At 40.0% G+C, this 19,899-nt stretch overlaps 1 protein-coding gene across 5 annotated transcripts in view; it reads left to right on the top strand.

Annotated features, from left to right (window-relative positions):
- Window positions 1-19,899, top strand: part of PLCB4 (phospholipase C beta 4) — a 384,175-nt gene that overhangs the window by 129,474 nt on the left and 234,802 nt on the right. For all 5 annotated transcript variants that reach the window (XM_074346931.1, XM_074346929.1, XM_074346932.1 and 2 more), the window contains one exon: window positions 7,102-7,160. The gene's annotated coding sequence lies outside the window, so the exon portion shown is untranslated. The remainder of the gene's footprint in view (window positions 1-7,101; window positions 7,161-19,899) is intronic.

Genomic DNA, 19,899 nt, shown 5'->3' with positions numbered 1-19,899 from the left:
TGTGTCATTTTTTTAAAGAGTCCACATACAAGTGATATCATATAGTATTTGTCTTTCTCTGTCTTACTTACTTCACTTAGTATGACAATTTCTAGGTCCATCCATGTTGCTGCATATGGCATTATTTCATTCTTTTTAATGCCTGACTAGTATTCCATTGTATTTATATATCACAACTTCTTTATCCAGTCATCTGTAGATGGACATTTAGGTTGTTTCCATATCTTGGCTACTGTAAATAGTGCTGCTGTGAACATTGGGGTGCTTGTATCTTTTTGAATTAGAGTTTCCTCCAGATTTATGGCCAGGAGTGGGATTGCTGGATCATAGGGTAGCTCTCTTTTTAGTTTCTTAAGGAATCTCCGTACTGTTTTCCATAGTGGCTGCACCCAACTACATTCTCACCAACAGTGTAAGAGGTTTCCTTTCCCTCCACACCCTCTCCAGATTTGTCGTTTGTAGACATTTGAATGATGGCCACTCTGACCAGGCTGAGGTGCTACTACGTTGCAATTTTGATATGCATTTTCTCTGATAATTAGTGATATTAGCCATTTGTATGTCTTCATTGGAAAAATGTTTGTTTAGGTCTTCTGCCCATTTTTTGATTGGGTTGTTCTTTTGTTATTGAGTTGTATGAGCTGTTTATATATTCTGGAAATTAAGCACTTGTCATTGTTTGCAAATATTTTCTCCCATTCTGTAGGTTGTCTTTTTTCTTCCCCCAAACTGAATTATATTTGATTTACAATGTTGTGTTAGTTTCAGGCGTACGGCAAAGTGATTCAGATATATATGTATATCCTTTTCCAGATTCTTTCTCATTATAGGTTTTTTTTAACTTTTTTTATTGAGTTATAGTCATTTTACAATGTTGTGTCAAATTCCAGTGTAGAGCACAATTCTTTGGCTATACATGAGCATACATATATTCATTGTCACATTTTTTTCTCTGTGAGCTACCACAAGATCTTGTATGTTTCCCTGTGCTATACAGTATAATCTTGTTTATCTATTCTACATTTTGAAATCCCAGTCTGTCCCTTCCCACCCCTGCCCCCTTGGCAACCACAAGTTTGTATTCTATGTCTACGAGTCTGTTTCTGTTTTGTATTTCCATTTTGGTTTTTTTAGATTCCACATATAAGTGATCTCATATGGTATTTTTCTTTCTCTTTCTGGCTTACTTCACTTAGAATGACATTCTCCAGGAACATCCATGTTGCTGCAAATGGCGTCATGTTTTCGGGTTTTATGGCTGAATAGTATTCCATTGTATAAATATACCACATCTTCTTTATCCAGTCATCTGTTGATGGACATTTAGGCTGTTTCCATGTCTTGGCTATTGTAGTTAGTGCTGCTATGAACATTGGAGTGCAGGTGTCATTTTGAAGTAGGATTCCTTCTGGATATATGCCCAGGAGCGGGATTCCTGGGTCATACGGTAAGTCTACTCCTAGTCTTTTGAGGAATCTCTGTACTATTTTCCACAGTGGCTGCACCAAACTGCATTCCCACCAGCAGTGTAGGAGGGTTCCCTTTTCTCCACAGCCTCTCCAGCATTTATCATTTGTGGACTTTTGAATGATGGCCATTCTGACTGGTGTGAGGTGTACCTCATTGTAGTTTTGATTTGCATTTCTCTGGTAATTAGTGATACTGAACATTTTTTCATATGCCTATTGATCATTTGTATTTCTTCCTTGGAGAATTGCTTGTTTAGATACCTAGGAATAAATCTAACTAAGAAAGAATTCCCTTTATAGGTTTTTAATGTTGTGACGCAGTGCAGTCACGTGAACACTTTGTCCTTTTGGCCCAGCCAGTTACCTTCTTTAACCTGCAGTTCCATTTGAGGCGTCTTCTGGAAGTCATTAAGAATGAAAGAGAACAGAGTGGGAATTGTGCCCTCTGTTGGGTGTGGCCAGCACTGTCCAGGGCGCCTTGCATCACTCATCTCACTTCACCCTGACCCAGACTTCTGAGATGGGTGCTACTGTTACCTGCATCTTACAGATGAGGAATGGTTTCAGAGAGGTCAGGTCAGTTGCTTAAGACCACACAGCTGGTAAATGACTGCTCTCAGCTTTCTCTGATTGTCCGGCCTCTGCCCTGCTACTTACTTGCTGCTCGGAGCCTACTCTGGAACCAGCAGCATCAGCACCACCTGGGAGGTTGTTAGAGATGCAGAACCTTTGGTCTCCATCAGAGTCCTGTCTCTAACAGAATCTACCTTTTTGCCAGATACCTTGGTGATCTGTATGCACGTTAAAGTTTCAGAAGCATCACTCTCTACCACATGGGGTTCTAAACTTTGGTTATTCATGAGCCATTTTTATGAATTTGGCCGACCTTGTCTTTCTCCTGAACTTATTACTTATCTTTTCCACTTAAATATATTCACTTTAAAAAGAAAATATAACCGATAAATAACTGTTGGAACGTGGTAACATTATTATGTAAATAGCCAGAAGTAAGTATATTTATAGTGATATGCTTAAGTTCAATAGAGAAATAGTATCATTTTCCATAAATAGAAGTTGTGTTAGTCTATATGCACTGTACATCCCCTCTCTGTGTACCATGGTAAAAACCTGTGTTTTACGTGCAAGCTATCTTACAGATAACAAACTGTAATAAAGTATAAAATATCTCTCTCTGCACCATCAGTGGGAGTGTGTTCCACTTTGGAAATGGTGCTGTGATAGATTGTAAAGGTGGCCACAAAGTCTTCCTCTCCCTGTACCCACGCCCTTGCAGGCTGCAAGGTCCCATCAAGAGACGGGGCTCCTTCTCCATCCTTTGAATCTGGGCTTGACCACGTGGCTTGCTTTGTCCAGTGCTGTGTTAGCACATGTGACACCGTGGAGGCTTGAGAAGTGCTTGTGCCATGGGGCCTACACTCTTGCCAATCTGAGCCCACTAGGTGAAGCAAAATAAATAGTTGCTCACTTAAGCCGGATAGATTTTTGAGATGCTTGGTAACGGTGCACAGACTCACTGGCATAACTCTTCTCTAACATTCTGTATGTTTGCACAACAGTAATTTTCCAGATTCCGTGGCAGATCAGAGTGAAATCATCTCTGTTTTGGTTCAGCCTTGCCCAGTTATTCTTCACTTGAGAACAAAATTTCAGTATTGACAAGCCTGGGGAGAGCATTAAATGTATATATAGTACAGATTTCACAAAAAAAGGCCTGGCGACATCACCCTCAGATATTGGTAGAGAAATAAAAACTTCACAGTTGGCTAAAGCTCCCCGTTGCTTTGAAATAAGACCATGTCGCAAACACTGTGGCATCTCTCATTAGTGGTGGGTTGCAGGCAATCCCGTGCGCTTTGTTGGTGAAGGTAAAATACAGTTGTATGTATTTCCCATCACAAGGAATCCCGTGGAGAATTACAGTCGTTGGTCTCTTGAAAATGTAAATATTCACCACTTACTGTTTCCTTGAAGAGTGAATATAAGTATTTTGTCATTTTTGAAAGAAGCCAACTAATATTCACTGGCAAACTTACTGAAATGCAGCCTTTTAAAAAAACTGCTTTAATGAAATGTAATTTACAAAGTGTCAAATTCACCCACTCAAAATGTATGAGTCAGTGGTTTCTAGTATAATTACAGAGTTGCACAACTGTTCCCATGGTCTAATCTCAGAACATTTTCATCCCCTCAAAGAGAAATCCCACCCCTGTGAGCAGCCACTGCTCATCCTCCCTGCCCCTCCAGGCCTCTCTCTGTCTACGGATTTGCCTATTACAGATATTTCATGAACATGGAATCATGTAATATGTGTGGTCTTTGTGCCTGGCTTCTTTCATTCAGTGTAATTTTTTTAGGGTTCATCCATGTTTGTCACATTTGTCTTGCTTTCTTTTTACTGCTGACTAACAGTCTGTTGTATGGATATACCACCTATTTAATACATTCATCAGTTGATGGACATTGGGATTATTTCCCCCTTTTGGCTATTATGAATTAATGCTGCCATGAAAAAAAAATACACTGAACCTTTTTTGTATCACATATATTTTCTTTTCACTTGGGTTCCTATCTAGGAACAGAATTACTGGGCCATATGGTCATTCTATGTTTAACCATTTGAGGAATTGCCAGGATGTTTTCCAAGTGACTGTGGCAATGTTATTCCCACACGCGATGTAGGACGGTTCTGACTTCTCCAAATTCTCATTAACACTTTTTCTAATCTGTCTTCTGGTTATAATCATCCTAGTGGGTGTGAAGTAGTATCTCATTGTGGTTTTGACTTGCATTTCTCTGATGATTGAGCATCTCTTGATGTTTTTGTATGTCTTTTTTGGGGAGGGGGGGAATATCTATTCAAATTATTTACCCATTTTTAAATTGAGTCATTTGTCTTTTTGTTGTTAAGTTATAATAGTTCTTCTTAACATATATTAGATATATAAGTCCCTTATCAGATACATGATCTGCAAAAATCTTCTATTTTGTGGGTTGTCCTTTCACTTTCTTGATGGTGACCTTTGAAGCACAAAAGTTTTTGATTTGGTGGGGTCCAGTTTATCTATTTTTCTTTTGTTTGTGCTTTTGGTGTTAGGTCTATGAAACCCAAAGATTGTTCCCAAAGGTGTTACATGTACTCCTAAGAGTTTTATAGTTTCAGCGCCTATATTTACACCTATGATCCGTTTTGAGCTGTTCTTGTGTATGGTGTGAGGTAGGAGTCCTCCTTCATTCCTTTGCTTGGGGATTTCCGGTCGTCCCAGCACTATTTGTTGAATAGACCGTCTTTCCCTCTTTAATAGTCTTGACATTCTTGTTGAATGAAAAACAGTTTTTGTTTATACCAGCAAAATTTGGGGATTTGGGGATTTTGTGTAACTATATTTATTAGGTTTCCTTCTATGTTATGGAAAAAGAATCCTCTTTCAAAAGACCAAGTGCACACACAGAGACCAAAAACACACACAGAGATCCACAGACACACAGACATATACACTCACTCATCCATTTAGTCTCTCCTTTACCAAATACATATTTATACCCTTCAACACCTCTGTAATAATATTAGAATGAAAAAGTTGGTAGGTTGAGGTCTTGATTCACATATGCCTACAACACCAAGTCAGTTACAACAGTTTGCCTACCATATGCTGGTAGCTGAATAGTTCATGACAGACTGTTTATACTGCTTTACTTCATTGTAATTCAGTATTTCAACGTTGGCTTTCCCAAATGTTGCAATATCCTAGCCATGCTCAGAATTAGAAAGGCTCCTGGGACGAAGCATCAGCTTTATGCTGGATAGTCACTTAGGGGATTAGAGAAGGAAAGGGAAGACATGTGTCCAGTCTTTAAGTCTCTAGTTACAGGACTTGGGCAGCAAGTGGTTTCTCCAGATGAGGAGTGTGGCATGGCAGGTTATTAATCAAAGAGCTTTTTGGAACTCAGTGTGTTTCACAGCCCCAAGCGGCATACAACAGTCATGTAGCTTAACATCCCAGTTCTAGGCAGGACACTTAATTAGTTATCTGTTCGTCAAAGGTGTATGGACCACCTACTATGTGCTAGGCACTATCTAGGTGCTGGGATATACATAGTGGTTTTAATACACACGTAATTTCTGTCTTTATGGAATTTGCAGTCTAATATTAATACATCATTACAAATATAAATGTAATATTGACTATTTGGTAAATTCCTAGAGGGGGCAGTGCCACAGAGGCTAGACACTGGTCAGGGTGCCTAGGTTTGAATGTCAGCCTTGCATGTTTCTTGAAGAGTCACCCAACTTCTCAATTTTCTCTCCTATAAAATGGGAAGAATCCCAGCACATACATTTTAGAGTGTTTATGTCTATTAAATATGATGCTGCAATCCACGCTTACAGCTGGGTCATCGTAAATGTTCACTAAATCAATAAAGTAAGTGTACACGAAGCTGTGTATTTGCTAATTCTGTGTATTTTAAATGGAATGTTTATTTCCATACAGAGTTTGGATGAGTTGGTTTCTTTTGTTTTGTTGTAAAAGTAATATGTCTTGTGGTGAAGTATTGCATAATTGTTCAATGTTAGGATAAAACGCAAAGGCCCTTCTCGCCTCCCCTCAGGACCAGTTCTCAGAGGCAGCCACACTCCAGTTTCTTGTCTCCCTCCAGATGTGTTCTCTGCCCATAACAGTGTTCATGTCCGTGTTTTCACACTTAGATTAGTGAGGTTTGTTTTAACACAGTGGGGGCGTAGTACACATATTACATTACTTGGGTTTTTAAAAATAAATACTTTGACCTGAAAAATTTTTTTCCATATCTGTTCATACAATCTTAATGACATTTTCTTGCACTAGAGAAGATGTACTTTTCTACCTGGGACCTTACTGTAGACCTCGCCATAAACAGGTGATGACGTCACAAAATCCCAATTCACAGTTTACAGGCATCATCTTCCCATGTCTGGATTGCCAATTTTTCTTTTTTCAAAATGCAAATGGGTTTCCTCTTCTATATACTTTTGACACCACTGGGAACTGTGCCACCCCCACCCCACACAAAATCTTGGAAAGATCTTGAAATCTAAATCCAATGCGGAGTCCGACAGCTGTATAACAACTTGCTAACGAAGACAATACAGAAACACACGTCAAAAATAATGACTGTTTGTAGACAGATGCAGTTTCACTGTAGATCATTCCTATTCAGCACTGCTCTCTTTGAAAGATTTCTTACAATTACAGTTCATGTAAGGAATTTTACTATTAATCAGGAAAAGATCTTTATACCTACCCTAGAACATTTTAGATATCTTTGTTGTCCAGTTCCTGCTTAATGATTTTGATAGGTTAAGAGGTTGCACTGTAGCTCAGCCACTTAGTAGAGAGGGTGTATAAACCCTGTAGGCTGGGTATAATGGTGTAGTTCTGAATTGATGACTCTGTGTTTTTGTCATCCATTTAGAAACTAATGTCACTAATTTATTAATATGTCTTTCTGATGTGTTTTTAAAAAAAAATATTATAGGTTTCAATTTTGAATTGCAAAAGGCTATTTCCTTCCATGAGAATTTTAAAAATCCTCCTACATTGATTTTTCTCTGGTCTGTGTCCTTCCTTCACAGAGGGCAGTGCTGTGATTTGACGAAGTGGACACCACTTGTGGTCAGTCCCCAGCCATCTGGTAAGTACTCCGCACACTTATGGGTAAGAGCTGCTAGTTGTGAGGTCCCAGAACTTTCGGTCTGTGAAATGAATCCCTTCATTCACACTGACGTCCCATCTGACATGCACCTCAAAACTGGTTCTCAGACGCTCTCCTTGATGGGGCAGAACCTGCATCTCCTGGCATTTTCTAGATTCAAGTTTTTTCGTTCCACCAACCTTGGGCACTTCACATTCTGCTAGATTTTCTACCTGCCGTCTGTGGTAGTTTTGCCTGCATTTAGTAAGCATCAGATGTGCTTCAAGTTCCTGTTTTCTGCAGTTCTTTCTGGGGAGAAATGTATGTGACTTATTTTCAATCCTATGCACATTTTGCTTAAGAAGATTCTCACAGATGTTGAAAAAATCATGTCAGCTGGAATCCACCCTCAATTTCATGGGAACTGCCTGTAAAGGTGCTGTAAATAAATCCTTCCAATGTTCCTCTAAAGTTCCATTTTACAAATCTGTAAAGAAATGCTAAAATGGGAACAGGAAATGTCTTCATAGGCACAGTTCTTTTTCTTCGTAAACGATAACTTGCTGATGTTTTATTCGAGAGCCAGAATCCTAGTGAGTATGAATGTTCTTTTCTGACCTCTTTGTCAAATGCTATTTTCAACTTGCTGTTATAAGTAAAAAAAAAAAAAAAAAAAGTGGACTATATATGATTTCTTACTTTAAGGGACAAGAAGTCATTTTATAGGGATTACATGAAAAAGATAACCAGCAACTTCAATGTTCAACTCGAAAGGTAAAACTCTGGGTACCAGGCATTTAAAATCAACGTTACTTTCTTCTGCGTGTTGCATGTCACGTCAGACTCTCCATCGTCCTCTGGCAGGGACTGGGGCTGGTTTTCTTCTGGCTTTTCTGTGTGGGGAGGGAAGATTCACTACCTGATGCCTCTCCAAGTGATCTGTATTTAATGATGACACAAAAATATCAAGAAAGGAGACTTATTATTGAATGTTTCTGTTTATTTTTAGTCAAGTGCATTATATTTCACTGCTCTCCCCGGATCACTCATAAACCATGTCTTAGCAGGCAAACCAGAGCTGGGGAAGAGGGGGCTGAATTATTCACTGGGGACTTTCAATCAGCGTAGACACGACATCCGCTTTTTACTCTTTCTTTTTTATATTTTTCTGGACTATCCACTTTATCAGTACAATAGTTGTATTATTCTTAAAAATAGGTCACTTTTCATCAGCTGTATGATAAAAGGTCCCTATGAAGAATTGTGTGCTTAGTGAAAATAAACACTTGAGTCACGAGTCCAAAGAAAAAAGAGAGAGACCAGAACTTAGAAGTTATTTGTTATATATTTTAAGTTCCAGGAATGAATTCCTCTTTATGAAGAGGCATAAATGCCATGCATTTGATTTTACAGGGACTTCAGGTGGCATTAGGTCCCGGGACAGTTAACATAGTGTGTGGGCTCCTCTTCCATCCCCTCACCTAATAGGACCTGATTGGACCTGGTGTCCTGCATGTCACCAGGTTGTCAATAGTTACCTTTGTGTTATGTTTGCCCTCTTCCCAAAGAGAGAATTCCTGGGTATTTCCACCCATCTTCTCCTAAAAATAAAAACATTCTACTCTAGCCACATACCCTTGTTGGATATCTTGTGTTATGAGGTTGTTTTTTTTTTTTTTAATATTGAAGTGAAATCTGATTCTTTTATAATATCTTCCCATCTTTAAAACTGAAAATATCTAGATCCTGGCATCTGAACCTTTCTGGTTTCATCTTGAACACCTGCTGGGTTTTGCCATGATTCCAACAGTGGGCTGTGCGTGAGTTCTAAGTGGGTTTTGGGGGGGACTATTACATCCACAAGATGCATTCAGAGTATGTTTCAATTCCAGTGATAGCAGAAGGTGTATTTTAGATTTGGCTTATTTATGTCACATTCAACTTAGCTTTTTATCAGTGTAAAAATAGAAAATATTTATAGAGAACAAAATGGGATGAATTATCCTCACCCTTAAATTTCTAGCTTCAGAATGACTCATGGTAAAGAGGAATTTATTAGCTTAGTCAAGCCAAAGGCTGTCTTCAAGTTGCATGAAAAGACGGAAAACAACCCTTGATACGTACTTTCCTGTTTGTTTTTATTTTCCAGTCCAGAAGACCAGTGTAGAAGAGATAATATTTTGGTGGGGGGGGCATGGAATTTACCTAACAATGACATGTGTTCTCTTCCTTTCTGAATGATTTGAAATTGTTTTTATTAAATATTGATTATGTGCAGAATTTATAACTTTAGTGTCAGGTGTGAAACTCACCAAGCTTTAAGTTGACTTGTCTTTTTTTTTTAACTTCTACTCTGGAGCCGTACTCGCTACCCTTACTTCTTTCACGCCTGGAGTGCTATATGCTGTGCTGGGTACTGGCATCTTTTTTCTAGGTCTAAGACCTCTGTTCTGAGGCTACTGCAATGCTCTTTAAGAACAAAAATACTTCTTGCTGCTTAAACTGGGGTTAGTGCAGTTATTTTGAATACATAAGTGTTAGAGAAGCTCTTATCCACGGTGCAAAGATGACAATAAAAAACCTGGGTTCACGTTTTCTTCAAGCTCACGCTTGCATCACGAAAGTCTTGGCTTGGGCTCCCCTGAGCATACCCGAGATGGGATTTCTGCACAAGTGTTTTATTAAGGCAGTGCTCCCAGGAGAGCTAGGGAGCCGGGGAAGGGAAGGGAGAGAGAGGAAGCCAAGCAGGGGGATGGATGGCTTGGGGAATGTCTCTGCCTCAGCCCAGTCCCTGGGGGTCGCTCTGGAGTGTAATTGTTCCTGAGTCTGTTCCTTCTGCTTAGGGCGAGGGAGCTGGGCTTTCTGTCCCTGCGTCAGCCATTGGCTGTGGGCTGCTGGGAGAGGGGCTGTAAACTGTGGAGTCCTGAGCTCTGCATCTGCAGGTGAAGCATCTCTAATAGTTGAAAGTTGTTCCTCTTTAAGATATTTGTAAGTGCCATCTTTAGAAGCAAAGCACACCCAAGCTGGGAGGTGGGCACTCGGGACGGTTCAAAGGCACCCCGTGTATCTGGACAGGACACTGGAGTGTCTGCTCTACCTCGACTCCTGCCATTTCACCCACCTCCTCACTCCTGCAGCACATATTCCATCCCTTAGACCATTTCCTGCTGCAAGGTACGTACTTTCAGAAGCTGTGTAAATTCATTTTCTCCCCTTGAGTAGGTTATAAGCTATTGCTTCAAATACCTAAGTCCTAAAATGATTACAGTGTTGAGAGGCACATAGGTAATTTTCAGTGAGTCAAATTGCTACATATATTAGAGTTTAAAAAAAAACAAAGTCTGTAATTGCAAAGCTTTCCTTAGATGAATGTCATCATGGGTAATGGTTTCAGTGCCCTGAAAAAAGAGGCAAGGATATTGTGTGACTGTATGGTCGGCATTTATTCTTGCTAGAAACATTTCCAAGCGTACATATTAACTCTCTTATTTTTCATTCTGATCTCTTTTAACTATCCTTTTAAATTTTATATTCTAACATTTCACCTTTTCCTTTAAAAATATATTCCTAAACTTTTTAGGGAAATATATGGTGTTTCCTTGGGCACCCTCAGTTCAGTAAAGCACAGAAGTATAGTCCAGTAGAAATACCATGTGAGCAATGGAAGTAATTTTAAATTTTCTTATAAACTCATTTAAAAAGTAAAAAAAAAAAAGAAAAAAAAGAAAAATAGGTTGTTATAACAGCCTGGGCTGGAGGCTGGGAAGTCCAAGACCATTCTTGAAATTAATTTTAACAATATATTTAGCTCAGCATATCCAAATTATTATTTCAACATCCAACATTATTAATGAAATTTTACCTTTTTTTTTTTTTTTAGAATTTTCATCTGGTATATATTTTATACTTACAACAAATCCTAATTCAGACAAGCCATATTTCAAGTCCTCAGAACCACATTTGCTCAGTGGCACTGTGTTTGGCAGTGCAACTTCAGAATGTTGTAAAAAAAAAAAACTCTGGTAGCAGGCTTCCTTCCTTTGAGATAAGGCTTTTTGTCAAGACTTCTGAATCCCCCAGCTTGGTCACCCCATTCCATGAAGAAATGGGGCAGTGCTGTTGTCCAAAGAAAGTGAGCTGATCTGTCCTTGATGAGCCATTGCTGCTTCCATTTTGGGACTTACCTATAGGCATGAATTATGATGATAATTATTGAGTTTGGCAGCTCAGATATCACTGATAACTTTCAGGAGTGCAGAATTAGAGGGCTGCTTTTGGGACAAAACCAGGTCTTGAGAGAAGGGTAGAGTGGAGAAAGATTTTAAAGAGGAGGGAGGGCATCTTAGACAATGGACTATATATGATATGTAAGTCTATGTGTGTTGGGGGAGAAGGTTCTAGAAAAGTGTGGATCCCTGCATATAAACTGATGAGGCTGGAGTACTAACTACACAATGAGAAAGGTAGTCAGTGGCTAGATTGATACCAGGTTCAAAGACTTGGATTGTGCGGGGCTGGAGCAGCAGGAGGCTGGCTGGGTTCTCTTTCTGCATGTGGTCTCAGGATTTCCCCATGGGGCCTTGCTTCATGGGTGACTGTGGGCTTTCTCCCAGCATGGGGGCTTCAGGGCAGCTGGACTGCTGACATGGGCTCCAGTGTGATGATTCCAGCTGACAAGGTAGACACAGCACCACTTTATGATGTGGCCTTGGACATCGTGCTGGATTGTTTCCATCATTTTATTTGCGAGTCACGTGCCTGTCCAGTTTCAAGGGGAGGAGACATAAATGGCCATCTCTCAGTGGGAGAGTGTTAAAGTCACCTCGTATGAAGAGAGTGTTGGAAATACCTTGTGCCACAGGGGCCCTCTCCAGTGCACTGCTCTGCACATCTTGTCGCCTGCAGCCATGCTCTGGGAATGCTCCAGCATGAACACACCATTCATTCCTGGGCACACTTCTGCACAGTGGCTCCCTCTCCTGCCTTTATCTGGGAAGAACCAGGCAGCCCTTAGGAAAATCTGAAGTCTTCTACTCAGGAAGTGACTGGCCAGCAATGGTCTTCCATCCATTTATCATGATCTTCACTTAGTCTATTAGAGGCATTCCCAAGGGGTAAGCACACCCCAGTGTTCTCCTCTCTTTCTTGATTTGTGCAAGAATTGAAAGATGAGAGAGAAAAGAGCAAAAACAAAGGTAAAGAAGAAATTTCCAGCCCTTTACTCCTTTTACCAAAAGGAGACCCCTCAACCGTGTAGGGGTGTCTTCTTCATAAGAGGGAATTCTCAGCATTGGCCAACTGCAGCATTTTGCTCACAACCTTTCCATTTCTAGGGTGGCTCTCTTGCTCTCTTGTTTGGTCTCCATGGCCACCTGGCCTGTTTCTCCCAAGATGATGAGACAAAGGGAGGAAGGGTATGGGGCCAACACCACAACTTTTGTAAAATAACTTTCCTAACCGTTGCTAAGGTCAGCATTCTGCCAAACCCTCTTCCTCCTGGTTTTCATAGAAAGATCTCCATCCTTTGCCAGAATCTCAAATTTACTTGAAACTAGGTGTGTGATGAGCTTTCATTTACTTCCCTCTCCCTCCATCCTCTTAGTAAGTCACAATCTTCAACTGGAAAAGATTAAAATGCTAGGAGCATAAGAGTGTAGAGGTACAGAGTATTGAATTCTGCAGCTTATTTACTGCAAAACACATTTTTAAATAAAAGATCTGTTGGGTGGGTGGATAGAGAGGTGGTTAAAGGACTAGATATGCAAAAAAGCTAGGTGGTGGGAATACGGTTGCTCACTGTAAAAAAAAAAAAAATCTTCCAGCTTGATTTTTAAAATAAAATGTTAGAGAAGAAAAACCTTAACCATGAAATTTTAGTTGGATACATTTGGGCAAATAAGGTCAATTTTCTACTTTGGTAGGTGCTTAAAGCTTGTCTTGTTTTTCCGTCTAAAAAAAGGTTCAAACGTTTGTATTAGCAAAGTTGTTTCTTCTATCTGGTTTCCCAAAAGATTTAAAGAAATTAGAAAAGGTCTAACAATCCAGCATAGAAAATTTTAGCTGTTGCCCTAATACATATATTATGTACATATAAATATATATAATATATGTAAAATATAAATTTATATAAATATATATATAACATTTTTTTCAGTTCCTTTGACTGAGCTTTTCACACGAAGCTGTGTGTCAGCTACTGTTGACATCATTATGATATTAAAATTGCTTTGGTGTGACCTTTCCCAAGAGCCCTTGTGTGGTCGTGACAGCAAGAACTTATTACTCTAAAGATAAAATTTTTTGTCCTCAAACACATTTTCTACCCCGTTTTGAATTGGGCAGCCTGAATCTTCTCCAGACCTGAAATATGGATTTTCTGCCCCCTTCCATGGAAATGTTTGTTTTGTTTGGTCTGTTTCTATACAAGGGAGAAAAAATAAATCCATTGTAGCTCCCTGATCCTTTCTATTCTATTTTTTTTTTTATTTATCAATAAAATGTTGAAAGCCAGTGGAAATGGTTGCATTTGAAAAGCCCTTACCTGCTTTTCTGTAACAGAACAAGGAGCAGGCATCGTGTCTTCACTGTCCTCAGGCGGGAAAGGGTAGCTTGCTGAGGTCTGAGGACTCAAATAAACTGTCCCACTGGAGGGGAACCAGCCAGTGACCTTGGGCCATCACCACCTCGCTGAGCAGCTGCTTCATTCCTCGCCATATTTCGTGGCCTTTGTGGAGGAATCAAGTGTCACAAACGCAGGAAGAGAGCAGTTTGAGGAGGACTCCAGCGGCTATGCGGGTAAAAGTGCTGTCAGGATCTACTGACCCTTCCCGTACGGCTGGAGGACGTGCGATTTTCCAGTGGCCATTCCAGGTAGCGGGGAGAAGACAATACTCTTATTAGAAAACAAACAAACAAACAAACAAACAAAAAACTGGAAGCAAGAAACACACAGTGGCAGTGTTTTTTATACTCCTCGAGTAATAATACAGCGGTCTGAAATTTGGAGAGATGCCGTACATTTTCCCATCGGAGATCATCAGAGAGCCCTTATGGAGCTAATAGAAAAATAAAAGTCAAACTCTCTTCTTTAAGCCATTAGAAGTTTACTGGAAAACTGGGTGACGCTCCTACTGAATTTTATAATGTCTCACCTGGCTGGAGGCATTATGGTGTCGTCCGAATAAGGTGAGCTCTGAAGCCTGGGACCTTGGTTTTCCCATCTGGAAAATGAGCACAGTGTCATTGGAACTGATTTCATTGGGTTTGGGAAGTCTTTACACGGACATGTTGCTTATCAAGGACCTGTCATATTGTCAGTACTGTGTGTTTCTTCCCATTTCCTTCCAGTACACGTTTGCGAGGCTCCAGACTAATTTCTAATTAACTTGCCTCTTTCTTCTCCTCCATAGCCCTTTGTGTCTTCTGTGCAAAAGTACAGGAATAAAGGGTCTGCAGAGGATTGATCTAGGGAGCTTCAGGGACCGCACTGTCCTCACTTTAAGGACCTTCTTCTCCCTCATGGTACTCTGCCGTCTGAGACTTGACACAGTGCTGTTTCTGTGGATGCTGGACAGCGTACAGATGTTACTCTTCTGTTAAGATGACCATCCTGGTACTGAACCACCTGCTTTTCCTGTGTTCACACTATCTCTGCCTCTTCCCTCCACACACATCTGCCAGTACCGCCTCTCCTGGCGCTCATTTCTGCCGTTCCCAACGGGCTTCGGTCTTACTTAAAATCCTGCACTGCTTCACCTGCCTTGTCATTTCCTTCATTTCTTCTTCCTTCTGACTTTTTTTTTTTTTAATGAAAGTGAAATTCACATAACAGAAATTAACCGTTTTAAAGCGAACAATCCAACGTCATTTAGCACATTCACAGACTCGCACGGCACCACCTCTATCCAGTTCTAAAGTATTTTCATCACCTCCAAGAAAACCCCAGACCCATTAAGCAGTTGCTCCACACTTTGCCCTTCTCCAGCCCCTGGCAATGATCAATCTGCTTTCCACCTCTATAGATTTACCTATTTTCATATTTCATGTAAATGGAACCTTACAACATGTGACCTCTGCGTCTGACTTTTTTCACTAGGCATCATGTTTTTAACCATGTTATAGCATACATCATTATTTCATCCCTTCTATAGCTGAATAATAATGTCCACTGTATGTATATACCTCAGTTTGTTTATCTGTTCATCTGTTAATGGACTGTTGGGCTGTTTCCATCTTTTGGCTTTTGTGACTGGTGCTACTGTGAACATGCGTACACATGTATTTGAGTCCTTCTTTTCAGTTGTTTTTGGTGTATACCTAGGGATGGGATTTCTGGGTCCTATAATAATTCTGTGTTTAACTTTGTAAGGAATTGCAAAACCATTCTGCACAGTGGCTGCGCCATTTTTCATTCCCACCAGCAATGTACTGAGTTCCAATTTCTCCACATCCTTGCCAACATGTATATTATTGTTCTCTCTGTTAAAGCCATCTAATTGGTGTGAAATGGTTTTGATTTGCATTCCCTGATGTCTGATGATGTGCATCTTTTCATGTGGTTGTTGGCTGTTACATTTATCTTTGGAGAAATGTCTGTTCAAGTCCTTTATCCATTTTTTTAACTGGATTGATTGCCTTTTTGCTATTATATTGTAAAAGCTTTTTAAAAAACATATTTTAGATACTTGATCCTTATCAGATATATGACTTGCAAAGACTTTCTCTCATTTTATAGTCTTTTTACTTTTTGATAATGTCTTTTAATGCATAAAGGTTTTTAATTTTGATGAAATTGAATTTATCTGTTTTTCTGTTGTTTCTCTTGCTTTCACTGTCATATATAAGAATCCATTGCCAAACCCAAGGTTATGAAGATTTACCCCTATGTTTTCTTCTAAAAGTTTTGTGGTTTTAAGCTCTTATATTTATGTGTTAATACGTATTGAGTTAATTTTTGGATATGGTTGGAGGGTAGGGGTCCACCTTCACTCTTTTGCATGTGGATATCCAGTTGTCCCAGCACCATTTATTGAAGAAATTGTTCTTTCCCCATTGAATGATCTTGGCATCCTTGTCCATCAGTGGACCACAATATATGAGTTTATTTCTCTACTCTCAATAATACTCCATTTTTCTGTCTGCCTCTCCTTGTGCCAGTACAGCATTGTTTGGATCCCCATGTCTTTGTAGTAACTTTTGGAATCATTAAGTATCAGTCTTCCAACTTTGTTCTTTTCTAGCCTTATTTTGGCTATTCATGGCTCCTCCTCCTTTTGCTTTTATTATTATTTTGTCCTGTAGTGATCCTTGCACTGTGGTCATGCACTTCAGGAGAAGGCAGTAACCCAGTGAATAGTCATGTAGTTGCATGGGGGTCTATTATAGGTGTACTAGACTCCAAACACTTTTCTTGCTTAAGGTCGCTCCCTAGGAACCACTATGAGCATTGTATTGGTGGAATTCAAAGCCAAGCCAGTGAGCAGGCTGTTGAGTTAAAGCCACTCATTAGAATTTCAAGGGAGCCTTTTGGAAAAGAGCAAACATGTGACCTTCCTGTTAGCTGTGATAACTAGCCTTATTCTCTGGTGTATGCGTGTTCAGCTGGGTTAGTTGTTGTCTTCACATATACAAACAATTTTTTAAAACCTTCTCTTATGTAAAAGGAAAGCTGTGACATAGGCATCAAAATCAGGAAGAAGTCAGGAGGTGGAGAGAGAGAGAGCAAGGAGGAGGACAGGTGGTTTTGCCGGGATTCGTTGCTGGGATGAGTCACGTTTGTTTCCAGCATGTTTGACCTCTGGTCCGTTCCTTTGAGAGTTAGTGGGGACTATGTGGGATTTTCCTCTTGGAAATAACTCTTATCTGCAAATCCTCAGCAACTGCTCTTTAAGCATTTCCAGATGGCTTTAAAGTCCTCATCTCATAGTAGCTGAAACATTGCTCCCGGAGGGAGGGAGAAGCTGCTTTAGCCCCTAGACGCTTTGAAGATGGGAAGGTGTGTTTTCTGCCTGACCCTCATCACAATACAGTTAGAAACAGCTACATATGTGTTTGTGTGTATATGTGTGTATATTTGTGTATAGGTATTAAACACTTGAGCAGTGAGTGAAAAAATCCAAGTAACTATTTGGAGAGAACTACTTAGATTAGACAGGTCAAACAAAGTAGCAGGAAACTGATTAGAGCAAAAGACCCAGGGCCACCTGTGAGAGTAGGAGGTAACTTCTGGGCCCATGCAAGGCCTCCTGAAAGCGGTTTCTTTCTATGCAGATGAAACAGGGGCTTTTCTTACCTTCCCAGTAGGTTAGGAGGAGAAGTTTGGGGAGACACCCAGACTAGGGCTCCTTGGACCTTCATGCACTGACCTGGAACATCTGGAAATAAAGTCCACCCTGGGCAGAGGGTCAGGTGGGAGTCTCTGTCTGTGAGAACTCCTAGAAGCAGATCCTTGAGGGGTGACAAATGTCCCCAGGCCTGACTCAGGGACCAACCAGAACTCAACACTGACTATAGTCAGAATAGCTTGATCTTCAGGGTTTGACAAGGACTCACAGCATTGCTGTGGGGATGCAGTTTTCTTCTGATGCAAACAGACAAACCACCACCTTCATCACTACCAACCCCATGCTCTTAGAGAGTGTCCGACACGTAAGTGCTCAATTAACGATAGCCTTTATTTTTATACCAAAGGGCGGTTCTGACAGTTTGCTCCACGGAGAAGCCCTTGGCTGGGGTTTCCAGGAAAAGTGTAGACTGCAGCCTGCTGTCTGATGCATTGACTGTGACACCGTGTTTCCCTGTGGGAGTTGGACTAGCAACAGTAATATCCCATTAAACAGATACAACAGGGAACTCTCTGCTTGGATGTGTGCTTTCAAATCAGTTGTGAGAGTGACTGTCTGCCATTTTCAGCTGCTGAAACAGACTCAGAAATTCTGCAAACACAGGAAGGGCTTTAGGATGCTGCCATCAGCAAAGGGGCACATGTCCCCTGCTTGTGTGCTCATTGCCCGGGGAGGTCACCACATGCTGGGGAAGTCCAGGAGCTAAAGTACACACTGCAGGAAGACATAGCAGGTGTTAACAGCGATCCCCTCTCAGGATGGCTTGGAGATCGATGTTTTCCTTCCTCAGTTTATTGCATATTTTTTCCCAAACAGTGGTGAGCTTATTTTTTATTTTATTTGGTATCTTTAATATACTAGAAATTTTATGACAAATATGCATTATGTTTAAAACTTTTTCTTTTAAAATTTCCATTTACTTAAAAATTATCTAAATATTCATAATATTATATTAGCTTCAGGTGTAGAGCATAGTGATTCGAGATTTTTGTAGATTATATTCCATTGAAAGTTATTATAAAATATTGGGTATATTCCCTGTGCTGTGCAATATATCCTTGTAGCTTATTTATTTTATATAGAATAGTTCGTACCCGTTTCTCTATTTTGCCCCTCACCGCATCTCTCTCCTCACCAGTAATAACTAGTTTGTTCTCTGTATCTGTGAGTCTATTTCTGTTTTGTTATATTCTTTCATTTGCTTTATTTTTTAGGTTCCACATATAAGTGATAACATACAGTATTTGTCTTTCTCTGTTTGACTTATAATACCCTTTAGGTCCATCCAAATTGTTGCAAATGGCAACATTTCATTCTTTTTTATGGCTGAGTAGTATTCCACTGTGTTTTTATATATACATATATTATTATAATATATATATTATATATATATATGTAAACCACATCTTCTTTATCCATTTATCTGTTGATGGACACTAGGTTGCTTCCATATCTTGGCAATTGTAAATAATGCTGCTATGAACTTCGGGATGCATGTATCTTTTTGAATCAGTGTTTTTGTTTTCTTCAGATAAATACCCAGGAATGGAATTGCTTAAAAAAGTTTTTTTGAAGATTAATAAAGGAATTGTCAGAGTGATTAGCAGGGAAAAAGCTGGGAAATTTCTTGTACACTTTTTCCTCACAGGCAGTGTGTCAGTCTGCTTGATCTGCTGTAACAAAGTGTCACCGATTGGGTGGCTTTAACAACCAGAATTTACTTTCTTATAGTTTTGGAGGCTGGGAGTCCAAGATCAAGGTGTCATCACATATGGTTTCTCCTAAGACTCTTTTTCCTTGGCTTGTAGATGGCCACTTTCTTGCTGTATCCTCACATGGTCTTTTCTCTGTGCACACATATCCCTGATGTCTATTTGTGTGTCCAGATTTCATCTTCTTATAAGAATACCTGTCAGTGTGGATGAGGGCCCATCCTGAGATCCCATTTCTAATTCAGTTACCTCTTTAAAGGTCTTATCTCAAATACAGTCACATTCTGAGGTACTGATGGTTAAGGCTTCAACATACAAATTTTGGAGCAGACACAGTTCAGTCCATAACAGGCAGCACAGGAGTAAAAGAGAGCATAGATAAAGTAGAAACTTGGGTCAAAAGTCAAGGCCATGAGGAATAAGGAAGAGTTGTAAGAGGGGAATCTGTGCACTCCTAATGGGGAAGAAACAGTTTCCCTCACTGATCAGTGTATCAGTTAGCTTTTGCTGCATAACAGACTACGCCCAAAATGTCCTGGCTTAAAACAACCACCATTGATTTAGCTCCTAATTTAGTGGGTTGGCACTTTGGGCTGTCCTTAGCTGGGAAGTTCTGTTGATCTTCACTGGGTTTATTTAAGTATCTATCTCTGGTCAACTGCTGGGTAGACCAAAGGCTGGCTG

This window comes from Camelus bactrianus, chromosome 19, assembly GCF_048773025.1.
Source record: "Camelus bactrianus isolate YW-2024 breed Bactrian camel chromosome 19, ASM4877302v1, whole genome shotgun sequence".
Taxonomy (NCBI): Eukaryota; Metazoa; Chordata; class Mammalia; order Artiodactyla; family Camelidae; genus Camelus; species Camelus bactrianus.
The sequence above is the reverse complement of the archived record's forward strand: the minus strand, read 5'-3'. Positions and strand labels throughout refer to the sequence as shown.